This window comes from Aedes albopictus, chromosome 3 (genome assembly GCF_035046485.1).
Source record: "Aedes albopictus strain Foshan chromosome 3, AalbF5, whole genome shotgun sequence".
Classification (NCBI taxonomy): Eukaryota; Metazoa; Arthropoda; class Insecta; order Diptera; family Culicidae; genus Aedes; species Aedes albopictus.
The window spans coordinates 217,822,055-217,836,645 of NC_085138.1; the positions used below are offsets into that span (position 1 = coordinate 217,822,055).

Below are 14,591 nucleotides of genomic sequence, written 5' to 3' on the forward strand. Positions count from 1 at the left end.
GCTAACGGCATGACCATTTAGTGTGTTTCGGTGTGAGGGTTCCTCGGGGTGTTGTTGCGCTTCACTCGTTATCTGGATCGTTTGGTATCTGGAGCCTCCCTACTCACGACGGTTTTCAGGGTCCCAGTCTCCCTCGCCCGCTGTAGGCTGTTGGTTGCTGCGCATCTTCGTCCTGGTATTTGGAGCCTCCCTACTCACTGCTGTTTTCAGGGTCCCAATCTCCCTCGCCCGCTGTAGGCTGATGACTGCTGTGCTCTCTGTACTGGTATCTGGAGCCTCCCTACTCACTACTGTTTTCAGGGTCCCAGTCTCCCTTGCCCGCTGTAGGCTGATGGTTGCGGCGCTCTTTGACATGGTATCTGGAGCCTCCCTACTCACTGCTGTTTTCAGGGTCCCAGTCTCCCTCGCCTTCAGTAGGCTGTCGATTCGTCCTGGTGTTTGGCGTGTCTTCGTCCTGGTATTTGGAGCCTCCTTACTCGCATTGCTTTCAGGGTTCCAATTTCCCGCGCCCGCTGTAGGCTTCTTGCTACATCCTCCTGCTCTCCCAAAGCTCTCCAGTTGCTGTCTCCCTGCGCCTGATAGTGGCCGTAAGCTTCGACTCCGCGCCGAACCGATGTTTGGTCGTCGATCTCCGGGTCTCCACTCCTCCTATCAGAGAATACATCTGGTGCCTTGACGAGAAACCTGCGTCCCGTTTCCAGGATCACAGGGTGCCATTTCTCTCGCTTGGCGAACGGCTCACGGTACACCTCCTGGCGCGATGGAAGTGTTTGGGTACCGCATGTTGATTCTCCACTTGCTACTGTTCGGCCTTCTGACGGATCGGGTGATGGAAACGCAAATCGTTCATTGTTCCTGACGTAGATCGTGGTCTACCACAAAGCTGGCTGATTTGTCGAGGTGGAGAGGTAGTCGTAAAGAAGTTATTGCTCATCACACCTGACTTTTTACCATTTTCCCGTATGTTACGTGTTTTTGGAGCATGGTACTCATGGTTGACAGGCATTGCCTGCGGACATAGCTTTAACATTGTGGAACCTCGTACGGCTGTACGGAAATCCTTGCTGTAGACTCACAATCGGTGTTGCTGCGGTGGAGCAGTATTACGACGGCTTCTCACCCTCAGCTCTCGTGATCAAATCTCCCAGTGACTGGTGTTTCGGCTAGCTTGACTGCTTCGTGGTTGACAGGCACCGCCTGTGTACATAGCTTGAACAGCCTGGAATCTCGCTGCTGGGAACGAGGATTCCAGTAGATGTAGTCGTCAAATCGGTGTAACGGAAGTGCAGAATCCGGTTGGAGCTTCTCCGCCTTCCTGTTCGCTGTAATAATGCCCAATTGTGGTGTTTTCTTCAGCGTTCGCTTCTTCGTTGACGGGCACCGCCTGTTTGCATAGCTTGCACATGTTCGTTTAGTCCGCCTTGATGTCCTTCGCGTGGAACCTTCCCTTCTTGCCGCTCAGAACATCCTCTAGCACGTACAGGTTCGTCCCGATGATCTCCTTGACGATGGCCGGAACGAATTTCGGCTCAAGCTTGCTGTTGATTTGGTCCGCCTTCGAGGAGAGTACGAACGATCGCCGCCAAACCAAGTCTCCGACTTTGAACGCTACTGATCTTGTGCGAAGATTGTATCGCTGCTTCGCCCGTTGGTGGCTGTTCTTGATCCGCTCGATGATTAGCTTCTGGATTCGACGAATCGCCGAAAGTCGTAGGTCCTGCGCTACCTTCGGGTCTTCTGGTGTGTTGAGCTCCTGCTGCGTGTACAGATCCGTGTGCAACAACAGGTTCCGTCCGAAGTTGGCTTCGTGTGGACTGACGCCCGTCGCCTCGTGCCGAGCAGCGTTTATCGCCGCCGTGATCGCTGGTAGCTTTTCGTCCCACTCTCTATGATCGCCGTCCAACAATGCTCGGATGCAGGTTACTACGACGCGGTTGACGCGTTCGGCGTTATTGACCTGCGGACAGTAGAACGCTGTCTTCATGTGGCCGATCTTGTGTTTCGCTAGCCAGGATTTGAAGACCATCGATTCGAACTGCTTCCCGTTATCGGACAGTATCAGCCGCGGCCGAGAGAACTTCAGACAAACTTCTTCTTCCAGGAACTCCACCATCTTCTGCGAATCCGCTGTATGCATCGGCTTGACAATCACATACTTGCTGACCCAGTCTACTACTACCAACAAAACCGTATTTCCTCGTTTGGAACGAGTGAGCGGACCGACAAAGTCTACTGATATCATTTCCCAAGGAGTCTTCGCCGGCTTCGGATTTCCCATCTGTGGCATCATCTTCGATCCCGGTGCTTTACACGCTTTGCAGGTTGCACAGTTTCGGACGTAGTCGTGAATCTCCTGCTGCATCTGTGGCCAGTAATAATGGGCTTGTAGCTTGTGCCAGGTTTTGTAGAAACCAAGATGCGCTGCTGCCGGTTCGTCGTGGTATCTGCGGATCAGTTGGAATCGCTCTTTTTTCGGAACGACTTGCTTCCACTTGTGGTAAACCGCTCCAACTTCATCCTTGCAGCGGCAGTTCTTGAACAGGGTGTCGTTCGCTATGCGGAAGTCCGGGAACTTGTCTCCTTCGCTCTTCACTCTGTCCACCAGCTTTCTGTACCACGGATCCTGAACTTGGTCTACCGTGAAGACTGCTTCAGCTACTGTTCTCGAGAGCGCATCTGGAACAACGTTGATCGAACCCTTTCTATAGCGGATCTCGAAGTCGAACGCGTTTAGACGCAACAGCCACCGGCTCATCAAAGCCGTCGGGTTCTTCATCGACTTCAGGTAGCTGAGTGCTGCATGGTCACAGTGGACAATGAATCGGATTCCTTCGACGTAGCCTCTAAACTTCTCGATCGCTCGGATCACTGCGAGGCACTCCCGCTCCGTGACCGAGTACTTCCTCTCCGACGCTGACAACTTCTGCGAGAAGTAGCTGATGGGATGTTCTTCGCCGCTGATCTCCTGCGTTAGCACTGCTCCGATTGCTGTGTCGCTGGCATCGCACGCTATGGCGAACGGTTTGCTGTAGTCCGGCATCGCCAGTACTGGTGCCGAAACCAGAGCTGCTTTTAGCTTGAGGAACGCTTCTTCAGCTATCGGATTCCAACGGAACTTGGTCTTGCCTGACGTCAAGTTTGTTAGCGGAGCTGCTAGCTGCGAGAAACCGGCGATGAAGCGTCGGTACCAGTTGCAAACACCGAGAAATCGCTGCACTTCTTTGCGCGTTGTTGGAGTCGGGAACTGTACGATCGCTTGGATCTTCTCGTCGTCTACTCGCCAACCTTGCTCGTCGATTACGTAGCCGAGGTACTTCATGCTCTTTCGGCAGAACTTAGACTTCTCCGATGAAATCGTGAGATTCGCTTGGCGTAGCCGGCGGGCTACTTCTTCGAGCAGAGCGATGTGCTCTTCGAATGTCTCGGAACAGATGATGATGTCGTCCAGATAATGGAATACCAGCGGCTCTAGATCGGCGAATAGGTGGGTCATAAGTCGCGCTAGGGCTTGGCTTGCCGTACACAGCCCGAAAGGCACCACCTTGAATTGGAAGTGGCCTCTGGATGGAACTGTGAAGGCTGTCAGTTGTCTCGAACCTGGATGGAGTGGTAGCTGCCAGAAGGCATCCTTGAGATCGATCGAAGAGATGTATTTGCTACTTCGGAGGTTGTTGGTGATCGCTGCTATCTGGGGAATCGGATATCCCTCGTTCACCATGACGGAGTTGAGGTGACGCGCGTCCAAGCAGACGCGATACTGCCCCGTCTTCTTCTTGACGGCGACCAGCGGGTTGTTCCATGGCGAGAACTGCGCCTCCTCGATGACGTCCAGCGCAATCATCCGGTCGATCTCTCTGTTGACCTCCTGCAGAACGTACGGCGACATGGGGTAATGCCGTTGTTTGCGGGGTGGTGCATTCCCTACATCGATTCGATGCTCGTACAACTTCGTGCGCCCTAATCTTCCATCTACCGCTTTCGGAAACTTCTGAATCGCCTGCTCCAGGCGCCTCTGCTGTTCCGGACTGAGCTGCTTCATCTCCTGTTCTTCGCTGATCTGATCTTCCTGATTTGCTTCGAGTGTGCAACACACCGCTTTTACACCGAATTTGTCCCAGAAGTTCATTCCCAGGATGATGCAGTCTGGAATCGAAGGCACCAACAGCACTGGAAGAACTTCGTTGCGGTTGTTGTACACGATCGGTAAATAGACGAAGTTTGCGATGCTGTGTCTCGTGCCGTCTGCCGTCTTTATTCCGCCGCTGACGGTTCCTTTCTGCAATCCGCATTCCTCTGCCAGTTCGACTCTTCTTCCTCCTAGCAGAGAGCAGTTCGCTCCACTGTCCAGCAAAGCTGTCAACTCCTTTCCCAGCACTGATATGACGGCGTGCGGTCGATTGTCACTTCCGGGGTTGATAATGATCGAGTTGAGGTTTTGAAATTCCGGGATATCGGAGGGGTCTCCGAGATTTTGCGGAGAGCTGCTCCCCTCTACTGCTGGTTCTCCGCTTGGTAGTTTACCGCGTCCATGCGGCACGTGAAGCAACTGCGCAACGAGTAGCCCTTCCTTCCACAACGGTAGCAGAATAGGATGGCTTGCGGCTTCGGACAATCCATGAATCTGTGACCCTCCTCGTCGCAGTTCCAGCAAAGCATTGCTATTCGTTGGCCGTTCGGAGCTTCTTCCTGTTGTATCTGGCGATCTTCCCGTTGCCTGGCTGGTTCTGGCAGCATACGTTGGCTTCTTCGGTTATTGTCGCTCTGATCCGAACTTGGCATCCACTGTCGTGCATGCCAGCCCTGTGCTCTTTGCGGCTGTTCTTGCTGTTGTTGTGGTAGCCGAGTCTGGTACGATGCGGTTTGCGGCCGCTGCTGCTGTGCCGGCGTTTGCGCCTCTCTTGTGTACTGCCGCGCTGCTCGCAGGACGTCAGCCTCTGTCCGGTTGTACCTATCCGTTGGCCTTGTCTGCCTTTCGTCGCGTGCGGCAAAGCTTGGTCTCGCAGATCTCCGCTCAATGTTCAACTTCAACGCGTTGACTTGCTCCACCAGCTCGTCGATGTTGTGCTGCCAATTGTCTTCTGGTCCTTCCTCCGCTGCTTCGTGCTCGAATGCGCCTTCTTCTACATCCACGGCGTGAACTCTGTTGAACCGCTGTGGCTGTTGGTGATGCTGAACCGGTGGTGGTCTGCTAGGAACTACTGGTGTAGCGAAGTTCGGTTCCAGAAGCGCGCTGTGCGGAATAGGAATCCTGCGCTGTCTGTTCAGAAGCATCCTCGTCTCGTCGTATCCGGTGCAGACTTCCACCATTTCTTCCAGTGAACGAGGCCTCGCTGCTGTTACGATGGCTGCGTAGTTCTCGTTCATGTTTTTCTTCACCAGGAAGAACTTTTCGTCGTCTGGAATGGGTGGATCGACGAAGCGGAAGAGCGCTGAGATGTCTCGGTAGAACTTCGCAAAGGATTCCTCCCTTCCTTGAAATCGAAAGCTGGCTTCCAGACGCAGAATTTGGGAGTATCCGCTGGGCAGGAATTCCCTTCTGATCTCCCGCTTGAACTGGTCCCAGGTCCGCAACTGGTTTTGCGACGTTGCTCGTGAGTACCAGTCGATGGCGTCCTCCTGCAGTAGATGCTTGATGGAACTCAGAAGTGTGGCATCACTCATGCCTTCCGATCTCGCGAACGTCTCCACGCGATCTAGGAACACGTTGAGTGACGTCGTGTCCTTTTCGCCGCGAAACTTGAAAGGCCAGTTGTGCACGGCCTTCTGAATCCGTCGATCATCCCCTCGTTCCGGCGCTGGTCGTTCTCGACGCACTAGCCGCTCCAGATCGTCCCGCATTCGACAGTATTCTTCGTGCATCCGCTGCTCTCTTTCCTGCATCTCCATTATTCTCGATTGCAGCTCGTGAACTTCTCGTGATTGTGTTTCTCGATCTGTCCGGTTCCATGTTTCTCGCTCCCGTGGAAGGTAGGGAGGCGGTGGTGAGGTGTTCCGCTGTCTAGGCTGTGTTTCACCTCCATCTTCGTTATCTCGCGCTCGAAACGAACTCGAAAACAGCAATCCTCGTCCCTGTCCACCAGAGAATGACGTCATCAGAGGCGGCTGTGATGCTGACGGTGGTGTGGATTCTTGATTTGAATTGTTTCCCACTGGAATCGTGGCATCCGCCATTCCACCGACTGCTCCTTCCTCTTCGTTGTTGGTTCTTCTTATGGCACCCGTTGAACTAGTATGATTCACCTCGATCTCACTGCGTTGCACACTACTCACTACACTAGTACCATTCACTTTGTTGAGTAAAACAGTCACGTGCATGGTTAACATTCCATGCAACTCTCTCAATTCGATCGGAGGATTGATCAAACGTAATCTGTCGCGATAGTGGGTCAGCCGCGTTCGACATTGACTGATCGCAGCCCTATCGGCTGTTCGAATGGCTGCTTCAGTGCTTATGTGCAGCTGCTGTATTTGAGTTTCACAGTATTCAATGTTTGACTGTGGACTCATTACATGGGCTGAGCTAGTGGGCTGGTTATCTCTTAAGGCTTCCTCCTGGACGAGTGCCTTCAGACGGAGGACTTTCCCTCTGTGGGTAGTGGGTCCTAAATTTACTACGTGACGCAGAGCCAGCTCATACGTCACCTCTTCGTCTGTTAAGTGTGTGTAGTCCATGTTATGTATCGAATTTTATGCGTAAAGGGCTAAAATATATTGGTTATCGTAGGCCGGATAACCAAAAAGGCACAAAACCAAATCTTAAGATCACAAACCAAAAAAAAATCGCTAAACGGTAGTTTAATTGTGGATTTTCAGTTGGGCGCCAGTGTTGCAAGTTTCCCGGTAGGGGCAGAGCAAAAACTACCGAAGCGAAACACAAAGCAGACACCAAAAGGGCCAAGACACCAACGAAATCACAAAGCCAAAATTAACATTTTAATTACATGTATTTGCCATCTTTCTTCGGCCTACCTGAACCCTACTCCTCGCTAAATCTTATGCTAATGGTCTTGCAGTCATGTCTTAAACTAGAATTAGGTACTCACGGTACCGCCTCAATCCGTCGCCACCAGGTCGGCCCGTTCGCTTGGCACGGCGAATTGCCAGCCCATCCGCTTTTGACCGCTCGCGGCCTGCCCTGCACCACCACAAAGCACCATCGGATTCAACCTCCCGTCGTGAGGAGAAACTCACGTGACCGATATAGTCGTCCTCTCTTCGGTCGGGTTCACTCCCTCGCCGTCACCGGACTCTGAACGGTCCCGCTGGGGATTTGCTTAGGTTGAAGAATCGTCCTTCGCCGATCGTGGATCGATGTCACGCCAGTCTACGGTCCGACTGATAGAATGCCGAAAATCCAATAAGAAAAACGGGAAAAAGAACCCCTTGCGGGGCCTTTTGCGTTTCTTCCACTACGGCGTGTCGGACGGTTGCACTTTCTCGACGGATGGTCACTGTCGCGCCGGCCAGTCAGCTGTCGCTGCTTTTCAGCAACCACGATGCCGACCGACTGGAGCCAGCTATCGGAATTCCGGGTCGATGCGGCGCTCCACGCTTTGCCCTGGTCGAAGATCACGATCTCGCGGAATCAACCGAGCGACCAACAATTGATCCGGTTCTTGCTTTCGATGGAGTTTTCACGTGGGTTCCTCCTGCGGGATCCTGCTGTACCAGCGTCACACTTTTTCCACCCGCGACTACTGAATATTAATTGCACCCGATCAATGCAGGAAACGTGCTTCTAATTGTCATCCGGCTAAATTACTTTTGCTCGCAGATGCGCGACTGCATCCCAGATCGAACTCCAGCACAATGTGGAAGCTCCGTTTGCTCGATCGTTTTTTCCCCCGACAGCTTGAAGTGGTGTGAGTTATTGTTACCACCACTCGGAGCTGCGATTTGTGCGGGCTGATATGGTGTCTTGATGGATGTTGAACGACGGTGTTGAACACCACTTTTCTTTGGTATGGGTTTACCAAAGCTGACTCTCGTTCGCCGTCGCGATCGCACACGTTCCAGCATCGACTATCAGTGGTATTTGTGCGTGGTAATTTTCTGCATCTAATCGTTGGGTGCGTAGGATGGCTGGGCTGATGAAAGCTTTCAGGCAGAGGTGCTCAACTGATTGGGCACGTGACAGCTTGCGCTCTCGTTCAACGGTTCAGTATAATGCTCACTTATTGACTAATGGATGGCTTATGCGACAAATTTATTACTAAACGTAACACTGGTCCTCCATTGCTTCGTCCGGTACGAGCCCTACGATCTTGGTGTGGAGTTGGCTGTACTCCGAGTAGATCGCAGAAATGCTCTTGGAAAGCACATTCAGCTGCGGCAATCCAATCGCATTGGTTTGAATCAACGTCCTTTTGATCCGTAGCAGCTTGCTTTTCACTTGGGAGCGCTGCCGGACGGCCCTGTCATACTCCTTCCGTGTGGCTTCATCCATTATTGCCTCCCACTCGGCGAAACCGTGAAACGATCCGGAACTTGAGACGGACGTCGTAGTTGAGGACTGGTTTTCTTGTTGTTCTTCACTGTCACTGATTGTCTTTTGTTGCGACCGTGTCACAGGTGGCATTTATTTGCACTTTTTGTAATTTACGAATATCGCGCGTGAACACTTGTCTTTCGCGATTCGAAAACTTCACGTATCTAAACGAATTTTTCGTTTCCCGGTCGAACCGCGACAGACGTTTTGCTCGGGCACTCGCAACAGCAGTAGTAGTTTGTTTTGGTTTGGTTCAGTTTCACTTTCGGTCCTACTTTTTCTTCGTACACCTACACGTTTCAAGCGGGCACAGTGGTGTGCTCTTCTTCACTTTTCACCACGCCGACGGTTGGTAGTCGGTGGTTCGATCTTCACACACACCTATTTCTTCCACTCACATTCGTCCGACGACTGGCGGTCGGCTTTCGGATAGTCACACACACAAGCTTTTGCCACGCCAACGGTTGGCGGTCGGCAACTGGAGGAATTTCCTTCTTCTACACCACTCGGGCGGTGGTTAAACAATTTTCTGGTTTCGCCGCGAGGTCGACGGCAAAATCCAGACACGGGAAATGCACTTCCAATCCAGTTCGGGATGGACCATATGTTCGAGCCCAGCAGGGTGGGTCGAACTGCAGCGGACTGTATCACTTTAGTTTTTGGAGAAAACACTCGCGAGCGGAGCAAGGACTGGCAAGGGCCAATCCTCTGGGAATCGGAGGTCGAAAAATGGCGGACACAACCTGATTTGGCAAGGGCCAACAGGGGAAGAATCACTTCAGGAAGGGAATTTGGCAAGGGCCAATTCTTCGATGGTAAAATAGTATTCGGAACACGGACGGTTACAAATCTTAGCACTACATTTATTTCTCTTCTTTCCTCTCTATTTGAATTCTTCCTTTGCACTTTTGCTGCTGCTACTGCGATCGGATGCGCGCGTGATCGGTTCGACGCTTCGGTAGAGACTGACTGTCGCCGCCGCTGATGCGGTGGCTTGAGCTGTAGTGGTAGTAAAACAGTACTCCGCCGTCGTTGGTGCGCTGGCTCGAGTTTGGGGTTTACTTTAGCAAAATGTGGTAGTAGTAGTGGTCCAACTTCCGACGGTAGTCGGAACAGTTGGTGTCAAGTCAGACCAGGGGCCTGTAGCATAATGAAAATTTTACTAATAATATTAGTCTTGTAGCTTGTAACTTATAATTTTCTGTTGCATAAAAATACTACAAGTACAAGTTACAAGTCCAATACTACAAGTCGGATGGACTAATATTATTAGTAGAATTTACAAGTGTATGTTGCATAAACAAACTACAAGTATAAAATATTAGCTATGACTTGTACTTTTGATTACAAGTCTCAAAGGTCTTGTAAAATAATTTACAAGTTAGATTTAAAGTATTGCAGAAGTCATATTTAGTTTTGAATAAATCCATTTATCATTTTGATGAACTCAAAAGATATTATTTATCTAACATGTCAACCTTAATTCCAGTTTTCGACGATTAAATTTGGCAGTATGTATTCGAAACTCATTGAAGAGAAAAATGCGTTGATGTACACTTTGTATCCAAAATATAATTTCTGCTGAGTCTCTCAAGTTCTCCAAAGTTTCTACAATACCCATCTTTGATTGGAGGTTCTTGGTAAAGTTATGGTTATTATGGTCACTGCATAAGCACAGGTAAAGTTGCAGATGCGAAATAAATTTGAATCAATTGCTTGTATTGCGCAACATTAAGCTAATCAAGAGCTACAATACATACACTAACTCGAATCAAGTTGCGACATATAAAAGTAGGCAAAAGATTAATTTTTGCATCCCAGATCACTTGGGATTTTAACAAGAAGCATAATACATGTTGCTAAATCTTTATACATTGTTTTTCAACCTGTACTATTAAATCTTTGAGACATTTTACTAAAAATCTAGGTACTTGCTGTGCCATACTTTGTAGAAAAGTATTTCGTCAGAGCGGCCGAAAATTATCCAAACAGCACATGCTTTTCTTCCTCTGTTGTATAGAGAATGCAAAACTTCGGAATAAATGAAGTTATTTCCGGATGTTACGCGGAAAATGCAGAATATAAACAAACATCAACTGCCATTTCAAATTAATAGTGAACTGTCGGATGAATTTTGACAGGTAAATGAACCAAAACAACTTGTATTTTCATGGTCACTAATATTACAAGTGCTAATAATATTAGTGGAAAATTGAGCCTTTATGCAACACAAATTATTAGCACTTGTAATATCAGTACTTGTAACTTGTAACTTGTAGCTAATTAGGGCCCTGTAACTTGTAGCCCAGGGCCCTGTAGCATAATCGGGCTAATAATATTAGCTACAAGTTACAAGTTACAAGTACTAATATTACAAGTGCTAATAATTTGTGTTGCATAAAGGCTCAATTTTCCACTAGTATTATTAGCACTTGTAATATTAGTGACCATGAAAATACAAGTTGTTTTGGTTCATTTACCTGTCAAAATTCATCCGACAGTTCACTATTAATTTGAAATGGCAGTTGATGTTTGTTTATATTCTGCATTTTCCGCGTAACATCCGGAAATAGCTTCATTTATTCCGAAGTTTTGCATTCTTCATACGATAGATGAAGAAAAGCATATGCTGTTTGGATAATTTTCGGCCGCTCTGACGAAATATTTTTTTTACAAAGTACATGTAATGTTGTTTATGCAACATACACTAGTAAATTCTTCTAATAATATTAGTCCATTCGACTTGTAAAGCCTGTATCCGCAATAATCGGGACACAGAAGTATGGCTGTAGCTCTGCAATGAATCGGTAAAATTGGTCAAATAATTGACAGAGAACTCTTTGGTGTATGTTTATTATTTGTGCCAAATTTCATAAAAATCGATGCATTACTTTTAACTGTGGATGAAAAACAAACAGACGTGGTTTTTAGCATTTTGTACAATCATGATCAAATTTCATTCGCATAGTAAGTGGTTCTTTTTCGGTACAGTTCAAAGTTCTGTGATGATAATTATGACATTTAGTTAGCAGTTATGATACTTATAGAGAAACTTTTTTGCAAAATTTCATCAGCTTCGATTAATTGGTTTGAAAGTTACTGGCGTTGATAGGGGTGAGTGTTAGTAAATTTTTTTTCGTGCTTTTCATGTGCGATGTTTGCCTATTATATCTTTTGAATTTCTCTGCCAATTTTTATGAAATTTTCACAAAAGGTAGTTGATTATGTGAATATAATGCCTGCAAAATTTATTGATTATTGGTATAGTACTTTCATTAGTACAATCGAAACAATAAAGGGTGCTTACTAATTGTTGTCTGAGGGGCTAAAATCATGTTCAGTCCCAATACATGCTTGGACTATAAAATTGTTGATAGTGCATCGATTTTTTTTGAAATTTTGCCTATGCAACCAATGTAGATTGAGAGGTTTGTGTTCAAAATTTCAGCCATTTCCTTCGCCAAATTAAAAAGTTACAGCGCTGACAAGCAAATCTAGGGGTTGTACAAAATTCAATGGCGCACATCCTACTCTTTCATTGCTACAACAAAAAGTACTGCACCGATTCACATGAAATTTTGTAGCGGAAATGAACACATCTTAAGATATTATTAGGCAAAATTTGAGCATTTTTAATGAATCTATTGCAGAGTTACAGCTGTATTTCTGTGTCCCGATTATTGCGGATACAGGCTTTAGTATTGGACTTGTAACTTGTACTTGTAGTATTTTTATGCAACAGAAAATTATAAGTTACTAGCTACAAGACTAATATTATTAGTAAAATTTTCATTATGCTACAGGCCCCAGACCATGTGTTTTCAATAATTTTAGTAAAATGTGTAAAATTTTAGTAAATTGGGATCAGAGATTAGAATTTTCATCTTCAATGAGTGAAATCAACGTGAATTTTGTGAATTCTCTATTAACTCTCCAATGCCCAGTGTCACCTCTAGGTGACCTGTTTTGTTTTAATTGTTAAAAATCGAATTCTTGATCAAATGTTTTGCAACTGGTTTTAAATGAAAGCTATACTAGTCTATTTGTATTTTTGGCAAAAGTGGTCCACAGACGCGCCAACTTGGTCACATTATTGGGGGACAAAGTCGGGTTTTTCTGATTTTTTGTATGGGAAAATTGAAAAATCGTCAAATAATGGGGGGGGGGGCAAAACCATGCTTGCCCCCCCCCCCCCCCCTAAGTTGGCGCATGTGGTGGTCCAGGTCAATCCAGAGCAGCCACCGGGAATCGACTACAAGCAGAATAAGGCAAATTTCTTTAATCTGTCATAACACAAAGACGAAATAACATTATGATTTAAAATAAACGTCATTTATAGTGACTTCAGATGTGCTTCAATTTTATCTGGTGTAGTTGAAAGTTTTTTTTTATGTTCTTAATAATCAGATTTTACCAGTTTTTAAAAATTTTCGTTAGTTAAATTGACTGAGCAAAATATTGAAACTGATTCAACATATTAACTGCAGGAAGCGATGCAGATTAAATGTAGGAAGTATAGAAAAATCAGAAATGTCCACTGCCGCTATGGTTCTGGTACCTGGAAGCGGTTCTAGGAGCCCTCAAATAGTACCTAACGTGTTTTCAGTCAAACAGCAGTGATTATTCTGAATTAGGCCGGTGCAAATATTTAATTTGTTTTATGTCACCTCCCCACCTTAAAAAATCCCAAAATATTGAAGGGGCGAAAAAAACATGGCGTCTGATGACTCAATTTTCAATAGATTTTTTTTTTACAAGCAGCTATTTTTCAATAGTTGAAAAATATTTTTTCATTAGTTGGTAAAAAATTTAATTTTTCAATATTTTTCAATAGTTTTTTTTTTTGTTTGTTCCTTATTTATTTTTGTCCCCCCCCCCCTTCGCACCCAATGAGAGGTCTCGGACATAAAAAAAAAAATATTTGCATCGGCCTTATTAAGTGCAAAAAAAAGCCAAAAAAAATTATTGCTAATTAGCTAGCACCATAGTGCAAGAATCCATCATGGACCAGCATGGTCAGTAACATGGCCAACATGATACCCACCGGAAGATCCGGAACATTCGTAAAAGTGGTCAATTCATAAAACATGTGTAAGAGCGTCGCGGTTTTTTTTTAAACTGATTTCAAATATATTATATAAACTTATTATTATATAAATTCTAGCGTCAAACGTGGCAATCAACCTTAAATTAAACCACATATTTGCTAAATATGTTTAACCGTGTCTCCATGACATACTTATTTCCTTTTGTTATGCTCGTCAATCATATTTAGGGATGTACAAGATTCAATTTGCACAAACAAAATTATGATATTGGACAAAGCAAATATTTAGTTTATATTTTGTAACTGCCGTTTATCAGGGATGGACAGGCCCGGATTAAGGATTGTGGGGGCCCGGGGCCCGAGTAGATGTGGAGGCCCCTCGGGGTAATGACCAAAATTTTTTTTTTTAATTTTCGAACAGTACTTGAGCAATATGAAAAAAAAGCTAATGTTATTAACCAAAAAAGGTTTTTGTGGGGGCCCCTAAAATGTGGGGGCCCGGGGCCGCCCCCCCCCCGGCCCCCCCTAGATCCGGCCCTGGGGATGGAACATACGGAATTTGACGTTTCGCAATTATCATTTTTTTCCAGGAGCATATTTGTTTTGGAAGTACCGATAAGTGAAATATTTTGGTCAAATTGCTATGGCTAATGGGGATACTTGTTGATTCATTTTGACTTAAAGTATATTGTGTGCAAAAACTATTACGCAAAGAATATGATTTGTTTATTTAAACCCTAAACATTTTGATATTATTTATCGATAACTGAAGAGATTATTGACATCCCTAGTTCATTAATGTTGACAGCGTGTGTATTTCTGAAGGGCATACGTTTTTAGAGTGTAATAGTTGCCACGTTCGTCACAAGCGGCACCACAAGCACAGGATAAAGGGTCGCCAGGAATAGCTGGAAGTGAGTTATATTATTAATATAGTACATTTGGTATTAGCTTGATTTTTGCATTTTTCCAACAAAATATAGATTGAAACCTTTCATTTGAAACATTGATAGCTTTCATACGATTATTGGTAATTTAAAAAAAAATGTTATTTTC

General features: G+C 46.1%; 1 protein-coding gene across 13 annotated transcripts in view; it reads right to left on the reverse strand.

The window, feature by feature from the left end:
- The window catches only part of LOC109411912 (dystrophin), a 387,179-nt gene that overhangs the window by 276,292 nt on the left and 96,296 nt on the right, over positions 1-14,591 (reverse strand). The window lies entirely within an intron of this gene.